The 13,204-nt window shown below is 32.4% G+C and overlaps 2 pseudogenes; one reads left to right on the forward strand and one right to left on the reverse strand.

The window, feature by feature from the left end:
• Positions 1 to 406: 406 nt before the first annotated feature.
• On the reverse strand, positions 407 to 1,592 carry LOC149544993 (GDSL esterase/lipase At2g31550-like; annotated as a pseudogene).
• A 2,220-nt stretch (positions 1,593 to 3,812) lies between these two features.
• Positions 3,813 to 5,235, forward strand: LOC149544994 (GDSL esterase/lipase At2g31550-like; annotated as a pseudogene).
• The last annotated feature ends 7,969 nt before the right edge of the window (positions 5,236 to 13,204 follow it).

Here is a 13,204-nt window from a genome sequence, read left to right on the forward strand (position 1 = left end):
ATTCGTAAACACTCACATAGCACCTTGAGAATTTCTACTACTACATATAACAATTCTGATTTCAAAATAAGAAACCCAAAGCACATCTCATTTCATTTCCTTGCACCAAGAAGACAAAAGAGATTTTTCATTTTCAGAGATAAAAAGTGTACATACTTTCCAAAATTTAACTCTCAATCAAAATTTCAGCATAGTGTTCCCTTATTTTTCAAACCAAAAATTCCCTTTACAAAGCCCAAAAGAGCCCTTATAGACACAGAGGTTAATAACTACCCCTCTGTGGTTAGTAACTACCTCCCAAATACGTGATTTGGGTGAGGTTAATTAACATCAAAAAAATCAAACTTAAATGACAATAACCATTATTTGAAATGTATGGCTTGGAACGTGTCTTATAAAGGTTGAATCATTGATTTGATAGTAGACTGTAATAATGGGGTATGTGTCCAAGGTCAACAACTATCTTATATGCGACTTCTAAAGGATAAACTAAATCCCACAAAACACTGTTGATATATTTCTACAAGTTATTGGAGTTTTTACATTGCAAATGAGCCCAGCCTCTATTAATCCATATAATGAAGGATTATTTATGATGTGTAATAGATAGTTATAGATATCAACATATTCCACTTTGATGCCTGGAAGACAAGCTTGCAATCTATTGAGGATTTTCTTATACTTCTCATTGTAAGATGATGAAATATAATTTAACTCCTCAATACATCCTGTTATTTCTGGTTGCCAGTGTAATGTTTTCTTTGCTAGTGTGCATCCCAAGGGAGGGAGTCCAGCAATGCCCAGTGTACGTACCCTAAGTTTGTGGATCTCCTGAATGAAGTTGCTATAGATTTGAAGTAAAAATTCTTGGTACTATTGGATGGTGAAATGATTTCTTCTATTGGGAATAGAAAATAATTGAGTGTAAAGTCATTGGAACCTGCAACTAGTAGAAATATGGCTTCCTCAATTATGTTGAATGAATTTTCTACTCCCACCATATTTTTGAGGTGCATCCGGTATGTCTTGAATAACTTAACTTGTTTCTACATTGGTATTGCACTAACAAGCTCGAAAATGAGGTGGTCGAATGCAGTCCGTGTGGAAGCAAAACTTACACATGTGAGAAGATCTTAATTGCTGAGATTGACATCCAAAAATGGTGGAATTGTTTCCTTCAACCCTATTGCAAATTTGACAGATGGGAAACTACTGGGAGAATCCTTGCAAGTGTGACATTTTTTGGTTTCATGTCTGCTAGTCGCATCTGTCGAAAGAAATGTAGACTTTCCTCATAATATCCACTATGAGCATAACCACACACATGATTCTAGTCCATTTGTGATGATGTATAAATGAATCTATCTAGCCTCTTTAGCAAGGTTTGTGCATGCACTAAGAACACTGGCAACTGTAAATTTGTCAAGTTTTATCCCCATTCTAAGCATTTGGATAAAAATTTTCAAGGCATCCTCACCATACCCACTTTGGGCATATCCTACCATGATTGCAGTCCATGAAATTATGTTGCACTTAGGCATTCCATTAAACAATTTCCATGCATCCTCTATGCTCTTGCATTTTCCATACATGTCTACCAGAGCACTTATGTCAATACTTTAGATGTTATGGAAAAATCTGAAACCACTACCATTGATGGAGATAAAAGCATCAATAAACTTCTTCAAATATCTACTTTCCCTAAGGAAATGGAGACCTTTACATTTGATGATATTGATGAACTTGTGATTAAAAGATCAGTTGATGAAAAAGTTAAAAATCAGCTTCAAAGAGAAGAAGATGAACCATCTAGCCTTCATTCTTTAGCACGCATACCAACTTCTACATTTCATAAAGGATGTCTTGTACAAGAAATGATGATTCAAAAGGAGATAGATATAATTGAACATATTGAAAATGAAAGCTATATGGATATGAAGACAAGTTCTGCTATTCCAACGGAAGTGAAATTAAAATCCTATGGATCATTCAAAGTTCAAGGAAATCCTCGTTTTGAGTCTTTTCATTAAATAGGAAATCCTATGTCAAAGAACTTCTATGAGAAGAATAACCATAATGAAGAAAGTAATGAGTTAGCAGAGGATCTCATGAAGGAATCCAGTGAAGAAAACTCTTATGATGTATTTACTCCAAGATTGTGCTCAAAATCTTTGGATGATAAATTTTTACTATAAAGAAAATTTTTACTTAAATCCTCTATTCATGGAGAAAGGCATTTCTATTGATGATTCTCAAGTTGGTATTCGAAGACAAGGTTTGATGGAGCCCTATAACTCCACAAGTTGTTTCACGTCATAGATTATATGAAGGCAATACAATATGAGGTTTGATATCATTGAGTCTTAATCACCAGAAGGATCATCAGAAGGATAATTTTGATATTAATGGAAGGGAAATTGAAGTGATGACCAACCATGTTGACCATGATATCAGTATAACTTCGCAGTACCTAAAAATTCAATATGATCTTTTGGAAGATAAAGAAGAAGAAATGGATCATGAGAAAATTCAATATAACATGGATGTGCATCCTAGTTGGAGTAATTTTACAGAGGATTCAGCCATGACCATGCCCATGGAAAAGAAAGAGTATCTAGTGTTAGAAACAACTTCAAGACTTCATGATGATCAATCAGTAGAAATCCAATTACAGGGCTTGCCAAATAGAGGGGAAGATCATAAATGCATTCAAAGACTTGAGAATCTTATACTTCAACTCTTTCAAAATGAAGTTATCAATGACATGCAACAGGAAGCAAGTTTAATTTTAAAGTCTAAGATTTTTTATGAAGCCTGGTTATTTGGATATGTCTTGTCATCCAGAGATGTGAGGTGTGCTATGAACTTCAGAGTTATTATTCAAGTAGCACACTTATATTTGAACCCATGGAAGCTTAAGAATTTTCACATGTTGGTGCACCATGGTATTTATTTTCCCCACCATGTGAATGGATTTTCATGATTATACCTTGAGTCACTGGAGGTAGGGAAACTTGCCTTGTACATAGTCTAGTTAGGAGTTTGTGGTGCTTTAGTTTTTCTTTTTGCTGTCCCATTTTTGGTGTTTGTCCCCTCTTTTTTAAATTGGTTCCTCAGATGACTCTATTTTACAACCGAATGGATAGGGCACTATTTTATTCTGGATTCAAGCTTTGTCCTTTTTAGTCCTTGTCTCCAGTTAGAGCCAGTTGTTGCCTGGTCATAAAGTGTTTCAATTTTTGAACCTATTAATCCCCTAGTTATGTGTGAAATACGTCCCATTTTCATCGTTGAAATGAGAATTTTATCTTTGAGTTTTTGTGAGTTTTTGAATCTTCATGTCTCTAGCTCGTCCTTAACTCCGCCAGCCACTTGAAATTTTTAAAATGCATTTTAAAGTTTTTGGAGAGGTTAATTAGCCTACTCCAAAATGCATGTTTTGAAAGTAGGTTAATTAAAATGCATTTTGGAGTAGGTTAATTAACCTCTTTGAGATGGTTATTAACCTGTTTGAAATTTCTCCATGTGAAGTCAAATATGTTTATTAAAAAAAAAAAAGAGGTTAAAGATCTGCATGATAAAAAAATGAAAGTTATTAAACTTTTGGAAAGGTGGATGTCAAAGGAAATTAAACAAGTGTGCAGAAAGTGGGGAGAATATAGTCTTTTTCAAAGAAAAGTAGGAATACATATTGCAAATAAGAAGCAATTGGCAATAGCAATGAAAACAAATCAGATTGAGCCCCTGATAATTCACCAGCTGGTTATGCAAGATACCATAACATATAATTTTCTCGTTAATTGTTTGATAAAATGCTAGGAGAGATCATGATTACAGGATATGCGCAACTTGGGTTAGCAGACAATGCACTTCAACTCTTAGCAAAAATGAGAGAGGCTAGTTTGAAAGTTGACAAGTTTATGTTTGGCAGTGTTCTTCATGCATGCGGTAGTATTATGGATTTGGAACTAGGTAAGCAGGTCCATGCACAAGCCATTGCAACTACATTTGAATCAAATGTCTCCATAGGAAGTGCTTTGGTAGACATGTATGGAAAATGCAAGAGCATAGAGTATGCATGGCAATTGTTTGATGGAATGCCTGGGCGCAACATAATTTCATGGACTGCAATCATGGTAGGATATGCCCAAAGTGGGTATGGTGAGGATGCCTTGAAACTTTTTATCCAAATGCTTAGAATGGGGATAAAACCTGACAAATTTATAGTTGCCAATGTTCTTAGTCCATGCACAAACCTTGCTAAACAGGGTAGATAGATTCATTTATACATCATCACAACTGGACTGGAATCACATGTGTTGGTTATGCTCATAGTGGATATTATGAGGAAAGTCTAGATTTCTTTCGATAGATGCAATTGGCAGACATGAAACCAAACAATGTCACACTTACAAGTGTTCTCCCAGTAGTTTCCCATCTATCAAATTTGCAATAGGGTTGAAGGAAACAATTCCACCATTTTTGGATGTCGATCTCAGCAATTAAGATCTTCTCACAGGTGTAAGTTTTGCTTCCACACGGACTACATTCGACCACCTCATCTTCGAGCTTGCTAGTGCAATACCAATGTAGAAACAAGTTAAGTTATTCAAGACATACGAGATGCACCTCAAAAATATGGTGGGAGTAGAAAATTGATTCAACATAATTGAGGAAGTTGTATTTCTACTAAGTGCAGGTTCTAATGACTTTACACTCAATTATTTTTCTATTCCCAATAGAAGAAATTAGTTCATCGTCCAACAGTACCAAGAATTTTTACTTCAAATCTATATCAACTTCATTCAGGAGATCTACAAACTCAGGGTACGTACACGTGGCATTGTTGGACTCCTTCCCTTCGGATGTGCATTAGCAGAGAAAATATTACACTGGCAACCAGAAATAATAGGATGTATTGAGGAGTTAAATTATATTTCATCATCTTACAATGAGAAGTATAAGAAAATCCTCAGTAAATTGCAAGCTTGTCTTCCAGGCATCAGAGTGGAATACGTTGATATCTATAACTATCTATTACACATCATAAATAATCCTTCATTATATGGATTAATAGAGGTTGGGCTCATTTACAATGCAAAAACTCCAATAACTTGTAGAAATATATCATCCAGTGTTTTATGGGATTTAGTTTATCCTCTAGAAGTTGCATATAAGATAGTTGTTGACCTTGGACACATACCCCATTATTACAGTCTAGTATCAAATCAATGATTCAACCTTTTTAAGACATGTTCCAAGCCATACATTTCAAATAATGGTTATTGTCATTTAAGGTTAATTTTGCTGAGGTTAATTAACCTCACCCAAATCACGTATTTGGCAGGTAGTTACTAACCACAGAGGGGTAGTTATTAACCTCTGTGTCTATATAAGGGCTATTTTGGGCTTTGTAAAGGGACTTTTTGGTTTGAAAAATAAAGGAACGCTATGCTGAAATTTTGATTGAGAGATAAATTTTGGAAAGTATGTACACCTTTTATCTCTAAAATTGAAAAATCTATTTCGTCTTCTTGGTGCAAGGAAATGAAATGAGATGTGCTTTGGGTTTCTTATTTTGAAATTAAAATTGTTATATGTACTATGTGAGTGTTTACGAATGATAATGAATGTACTTGATAATACTGGTTCCCTTCAAGTGTAGTTCTTGATTGCCTTTGTTATCAAGCTTGTTTACTGAAGAAGGTTGTGAGGGTGTGTGGTGCATTCATCCTGAATGACTTTCTCTTGATCTTTAAATTTTGAAATTCTTATTGAAAAATTATATCATACGAGAGAGCTACCCCTCTAAACATTGAGGAAGGCTGCATACCAAGGGTCTATCCAACTATTGTGAATGGTTTTCCACACACTCCGTTGGGCAAATTCTACTATGAAAAATTTGTTTACCAACACCTGGTTAGTGATATACTTAAGAAAAGCAAGTCTCATGATATTCTTTCCAGTTATGGTGTGTACACAGATATCAAGATGCATGATATCTACCATAAGAGATCATGGTATATCCATAGATATTATGTCACATAATACCCACCATGATAAAATGAACATACTAATCTTCTACTAATATCACGTCACATGATATTTATTGATATGTCCTTTTAAATATCATGACTTGTTCATGAATATCAAGTCACATGATATTCATCATGATAGTAATCTAATCATTATAAATTTGTCACCTTATAATGTTTGAGTCTGCATTTCATTATAAGATATTGTCACCTTTTAATAATGTACATAGGGTAGGCCATAAGTCATAGAGTCACATATATGACAAAAGAGTTTACACTTTAAAGACATTTATAAAAATAGTACAAATTTACAGAGTTGAGACTCAATATCATAAACTTACATTTCAACCATACCAAGTTTCTTTTTGAAATGATCAACCTTCTCTTTAGGAAGAGGCTTGGTGAGAATGTCAGTTGTTTGATCACCTATATTAATATATTCCAACCGAATAGCTCTTCTTTCCACCATGTCTCTTATGTAGTGTTAAGGGATTTCCTTATGCTTGGATCTATCATGAAATACTAAATTCACAGATAACTTGATACAACTTTGGTTATCACAGTGAATAGTGGTAGGTTTTAGAGGTTCATAAAATAAAATAGAAAGCAACTTTTGAAGCCACACTGCTTCTCTTGCTCCCATTTCTGCTACAATGTACTTTGGCTTAGTAGAACTCTAAGCAACTGAAGCTTGCTTCCTATAAATCCATGAGATTGTAGCCAATCCTAAACTAAAACAATATCTTGATGTGCTTTTTTGGTCTTTTACACTTCTAACCCAATCAAAATTAGTATATCCATGTAACTCCAAGATGGTATTCTCATATTTGAGTTCATACACAATTGTGCCTTGAAAATACCTTAATATATGTTTCAAAGCAACAAGATGTACTTTTTGAGGTTCATACATGAACTAACTTAATACATTCACTACATAGAAAATATATAGTCAAGTATTCACAAGATACATCAAAGTCCCAATTATATGTTTGTACAAAGTGGGATCAATAAGTCTGGATCTAGCTCTTTCTTCCTTTCTCTTGTGTAAGTTTGTTTCCATAGGTTTTGACATAGGTTGATGGTTCCACATTTCAAATCTTTTTAGAATATTGATAGTAAACTTTTGTTGATGTAGGAAGATATTCCTCTAGACTTTTGATGAACTTCCAATCCAAGGAAGTAATGAAGAATCCCTAAGTCCTTCATGTCAAATTTAGAAGTTAATTATTTCTTACACTAATTACTGAGATGATCTTCTCCTATAATTAGAAGGTCATCAACATAAAGGATTAGAATCAACATATCACCTTTAGTTACTTTAAAGTAAATATTTGGATTAGCATCATTCTTAGTGAATCCAAGACTTAGAAGATATTTATCAATCCTTTCATACCAAGCTCGGGGAGCTTGTTTGAGTCCATATAGAGCCCTTTTCAATTTACATACATAAGAAGCAATATCATTAGTTACAAATCCTTCTAGTTATTCCAAGTATACTTCTTCTTCAATTTTTTCACTTAGAAAAATAATTTTTACATCCATTTGATGAATTTTCTAACCTTTAGCTACTGCAATAGCTATTATAGTTTTAACTGAGGTATGCCTAGCAACTAGTGGAAAATTTTCTTCAAAGTCGATTCCTTCCTTTTGAGAGAATCCTCTAGCCACAAAATGAGTTATATGCTTTTCAATGCTACCATCTACAACATACTTAACTTTGAAGAGCCATTTGGATGAAACAACATATTTTTCTTTAGGTCTAGGAACTATATCCCAAACTTCAATTTTTAGTATGGATTGATATTCTTCCACCATTGCATCTTTCCAAACTTGATGTTTCAGAGCTTCTAAAGCATTAGAAGGTTCAGAGTTTGGAATCTCACACATGAATTCATTGTATGTTATTTATTGTGGTCTTTTTCTTTCTTTGAATATCCCTGAAGGTGCTACAAATTCATCTCCTTCCTCTATAATTTTTCTTGCCCAAAGTGGCCTTTTAGAATTATTGTCAAGACTCTCTTCTTGAGTCTCATGAAGTATCTCATTTTCATTTGAAGACTCTTTAGGGTACTCCCTTTGAATCATAGGACTAGGAGCCTCCTCTAGGGAACATGATAAGTCATTTGTATCTAGTTCGTCTAAAATTTTGGCGCTTCTAAAATGAATATCTTCTTCAAAGATGAATTCTCTATTGAGTTCTATTTTTTTCTATCTAGGTTTGTAGATTTTGTAACCCTTTACTATTTCACTAAAACCAATAAGAATTCATTTCCTTCTAGTAGGTTCTAACTTTTTCCTTCTTCTCCTTAGGTACATGAACATACACTTGAGACATCTAAATATCCTTAAATGGCTAATGTCAGGTTTCATTCCTGAAAATGCTTCTTTAGGAGTTTTTTTCTCTAGATGTGAGTGAGGTCATCTATTTTTGATATAGACCATTGTATTCGATGCTTCAGTGCAAAATGATATGCTCAATTTTTGATCATATATCATAGCCCTAGTAGCTTCTATGATGGTTTTTTTTTTCCTTTTAGCAACACCATTTTTTTGAGGGTTGTAGGGAACTGTAAACTCCCTTTTAATCCCAAAAAGTTTTCAAAGTTCTTTAAATATTTCAAAAGTGTATTCTTTCCCATTATCTATTCTTAGAATTTTAATTTTCTTTTCTAAGGAGTTTTTATTGATAGTTTTGAATTCTTTAAATTTAGAAAAAATCTCTTCAAATTCTTTGCACTTAATGAAGTACATTCACATCTTTCTTGAAAAATCATCAACAAAATTGACATAGTACAAGAACCCTCCTGTGGATGGCGTAGACATGGATCCACATAGATAGGGGTGCACTAGTTCTAACACATCTTTAGTTTTTCTCAAACTATGAAGAATTTTTTTATTTTTTTTGTTTTTCCCTAAGGAACAAGCTTTGTAGGATTCATTGTAAATTTTACTTAATTTGGGCATTCTAGTTACCAACTTCCCCATAGATGTTAGAGCACAAAAGTTGATATGACCTAATCTTCTATACCAGATTTAATTTGAAAGTAGAGTCTCATGAACAAGTGCAAGATTTTTCTTAGTGCAAGGTTAAAAGCATAGATCTATGTCACTATTTAGGATATTGAAACCTATTTTGGTCAAATCTCATTTCTCTATCAAAGCTATTATTTTTTCAAAAACTAAAAATACCCTTTTATAGATCTCAGATTTAATATCATCATTATATAAATTTTGGAGTGTTTTGATTAGTTATAATATGTTATAATTCAGAATATTATAAGTCAATATTTCAACATTTCAGAAGATGCTCCCTCAAAAAGGGAAAAAAAATAGTAAATCATATCAAAAGAAATTGAAAAATTATATTTATCTCCAAAGGAGAGAGTCCTCTTTACGAATATGTAATTTTTTTGAAGAAGGTGTTGATTTGATAGGGAAGTTTTGATGGGTGGAAAAAAATGTTGGATTCTAATAGGGCCAAGATTGAGTACTTATAACAAAGAAAATATACATCAAAAATAATTATTTCTATTCTTGTTCCCTAGCTATACATGTCATCGATAAGATATTTTCAAATTAGAACAAAAAAATATGATCTATGTATACTTGTTTGACAGGGACTACACCCTATATTTTTTACACTTAAAAAATTATAGCCATAAAACTCATCCAATTCTACACTTTCATCAATTTACATCATCTTCAAATTCTAAAGAAAAATACCATTTTTTTGTCATTTTTGTTGAACTGTCACATTCTAATATCCTATTTCTTTATAAAAGGTGACATTTGTTTTGTGCTTTTACCCGCAAAGCTCGTATAATAATCTGTGTCTCACTCCTATTATTTGAGCCTTCTTTATAGTTGAATTTTTTTCCCATGCTAGTACTTTTCCTTCCATGAATGTAATTCTATAACCATCATCTTCAAGTGTTAATATAGATATTAAATTCCTTTTAATACCTTATACATATAGAACTCTAGAAAGTTGAATAGATATTTTGGATTTTAATTTTATGGTGCAAGTCCCAATTCCTTTTATGAAATGTGCAAAATCATCCCAATTGTAACTTCTTTGTCTATTTTTATTTGCATTTTTTTAGGTTATCTTGGTATCCGATAATGTGTCTTGAAGATCCACTATCAATTATCCAAGTGTTGGACTTGGTTGATATTTGACTAGACAAGGCTGAGTAGAAGGCATATATCTCAAGATCTTGACCTTCGATTGATTTATTAGTTTTGGCAAATGATGCTTGAAGTTTTGATCAATCAGGACAATTTAGTGCATAATGTCTATATTGATCACATCTGAAACATTGAATTTTAGACAAGTATTTCTTCTATTTTGATTGTCCCTTTTTATGAAAATTTCTTTTCCTTTTGGTGTTCTTCTTCTTACCCTTCTTATGAGAGTTGGTGCTCTTCATCTAAGGTTGTATGTTTTCATTTAGTCATTAATCTTGACTCTTCTTGAAGACAATTAGACATTAATCAATTTAGTTTTGGAATTTTAGATCTTGCACTTATACCTTGTAAAATGACTCCCAAGAATTTGGTAGTCCTCTTAATGCTATTAGGGATAACTCTTGGTTGTCAATCTCATAACTAATTGAAGATAATTGATCTCTCAATTCTATAATTCTTGTGAAGAAGGCATTTACTGTTTCTCCTTTATTCATGCTAATATTATTCATTTGTCACATAAAAGCAATTTTCTACCAGTTTTATTTACTATGAATGCATTTCCAAGAGCATTAAACATGCGATATGTTGCATATTTTTCCACAATAGACACTATGTGATCTTGAACAACATCCACTATTATTTTCATGGCCTTCTCATTATTCTTCATCTATAGAGTTTTCTATGGATTATCTTTAGGTTCTTCCTTTTCTTCTTTTACAGAGGACTCTAATTTGTTCTCTTTTGATAGCATCATTAAATGAAGTTTCTGGGATTCGAAGTTGTCAACACTTGTAAGGTGGTTTTCAAATCTTAACATGTTTGTCATCTTGAAGAATAATGAGAGACTGCAACTTAATGTGAAATCTAATCTCTTAAATTTAATGAGATCTCTCCTTAACAAGGCTCTGATACCATGTAAAGTTTCTTACCAAAATTTAATATAAGGCTGAATGATGCACAATTTTGTTTGCAAGTTTAAGCACTGATGCTAATGAATTTGATTTTCTTCAAAATCTATATATATTAACACAAAAATAATAGAGATGTTCTTGTACTTGGGATGCTTAGATCCCTTTGATATGCTTGCATTAATAAATTTTGATGCCTTGCAATATCGGGCAGATCGAGTATATATATAACAAGGAGGGGTGTGAAAGTGAATGGTCATGTCTTCAAATGGAGACATGACCATTCACTATCACACCTATTTGGTGTTGGTTTTTCATACGTGTTAAGAGTTAGTTAGACTTAACACAAGTCTAAACATATATTATTGGTCATAATGAACTCGATTCATATGCAACCCAATAATGATATTTATATAGATCGATAATGTTCTTAAATCAAAGGGATAGGAATATGTTACAATCATGGCTAAGATATGATCTTATATACATATAGTCTTTGATCACAATCATTGTCTGACTGAAGTTACATGCTTTAACAAAAACATATCCAAGGGTGAATTGACCAATACATCAACTTATTTTGCCAATACAGTTCCTTTGAAGTCTTCAACACATTATCATCATCATCCTCTACTCTAATCTCATCAATTTGCATCCAAAGTTTGCATACAATAATGATCATACATTATAACACATACGACACTTACAATCAATTTTTTTTTTCTTCCTTTAAATCTATTCTTAAAACAACTAATTAAGTCGACCTTAAACCTACAATATAATAGTAAATTGTAAGTCTCTCATTTGAGAGATCTTAATTTAAGTACACTAGAATTTAATGCATAATAATAATTATTCTGAAAAAATAAAATTAAATAATAATTAATCTGAAATAGAATTTAATACATATTAATTACATTTATGTATATACACACAATAATATCTGCTTTTTTTTTAATCACTAAACTAATACTTATACTTTACATACAAATTGGATTAAATAATAATAAATATTTAAAATTTGAAATGCATAGGATTATATTTGTTTTTAATAACTTATATTTAATATAAAATGTATATACCAAACTATTGTATATTAATATTGTTTAATCATTTATTACGTAATGATCATTTCTTGGTATTTGTCATTGTGGGAAAATTAAAAAACCACAAGTTGAATTCTTATAGTATTATTGCAATTTGACTACTTGTGAAAAATAAGAGATATAAATTTTAACTGAAATTAAGGGAGTGCTCCAAAAACATCTAAAGTAAAAAGATAAAAAAATAAAAACATGCCACGTTTGTAGAAGCGGGTTTGGTTAGTAGAAAAATGCCAAATTGGATGGGAACTATCCTCATGAATTAGACATAGAGATCTTTTTCAATGCTGGTTTACAGCTAGAAAGCAGATTTCTCTTACATGACGTCCATAAGCGATTGGATTGTCGTCCTCTAAAGTCAGCGACCCCACAAAAGTAAATTTTGAGAAAGAAATCACACGTTCACTGTCATTACAATTTTTCCAAGCCAAAAGTTTTCTCCTAGTACAAGCACGCCCACTCCGTTCAACCAAGAGTAGGGAATAGCCATAAACTACGTACCATATATGCTTGAGTGAATTCTGAAAGTTAACAAGCACTCATATGAAAGACTTACATGTAGGGCCCGTATGGCAATAGGAATACACGTGGACGAGGCATATGTATATTCTTAAAATTTTGAACTTTCTGTTTGGATGCGCTAAATCGGAATTGGAATTGGAATAAAATTGGAATACGTATTTCAATTTTGGCCCAAAAATGAGGATTTGCTATTCCACCTAAATAGGTGGAATAGGAATACATATTCCTATTCCAATTTTTTTATTTTAGAAAACATAAATTTTTGAGTCTATGTATTCCTCATCAAATTTTGGGTGGCCCAAACAAGAATAGGAATACGTAACCCCATTTTCTATTCGAGAATAAGTATTCCAAAATAGGTATTCCTATTCCCATTCTTATATTCCTGTAGCTAAAGGGGCCCATAGGTTCTAATGTAATTTAGAATGGGTTTTATGTTCCGAATTGA

Source organism: Cupressus sempervirens, chromosome 8 (genome assembly GCF_028749045.1).
Source record: "Cupressus sempervirens isolate cs-2001-9-10 chromosome 8, ASM2874904v1, whole genome shotgun sequence".
Lineage (NCBI taxonomy): Eukaryota > Viridiplantae > Streptophyta > Pinopsida > Cupressales > Cupressaceae > Cupressus > Cupressus sempervirens.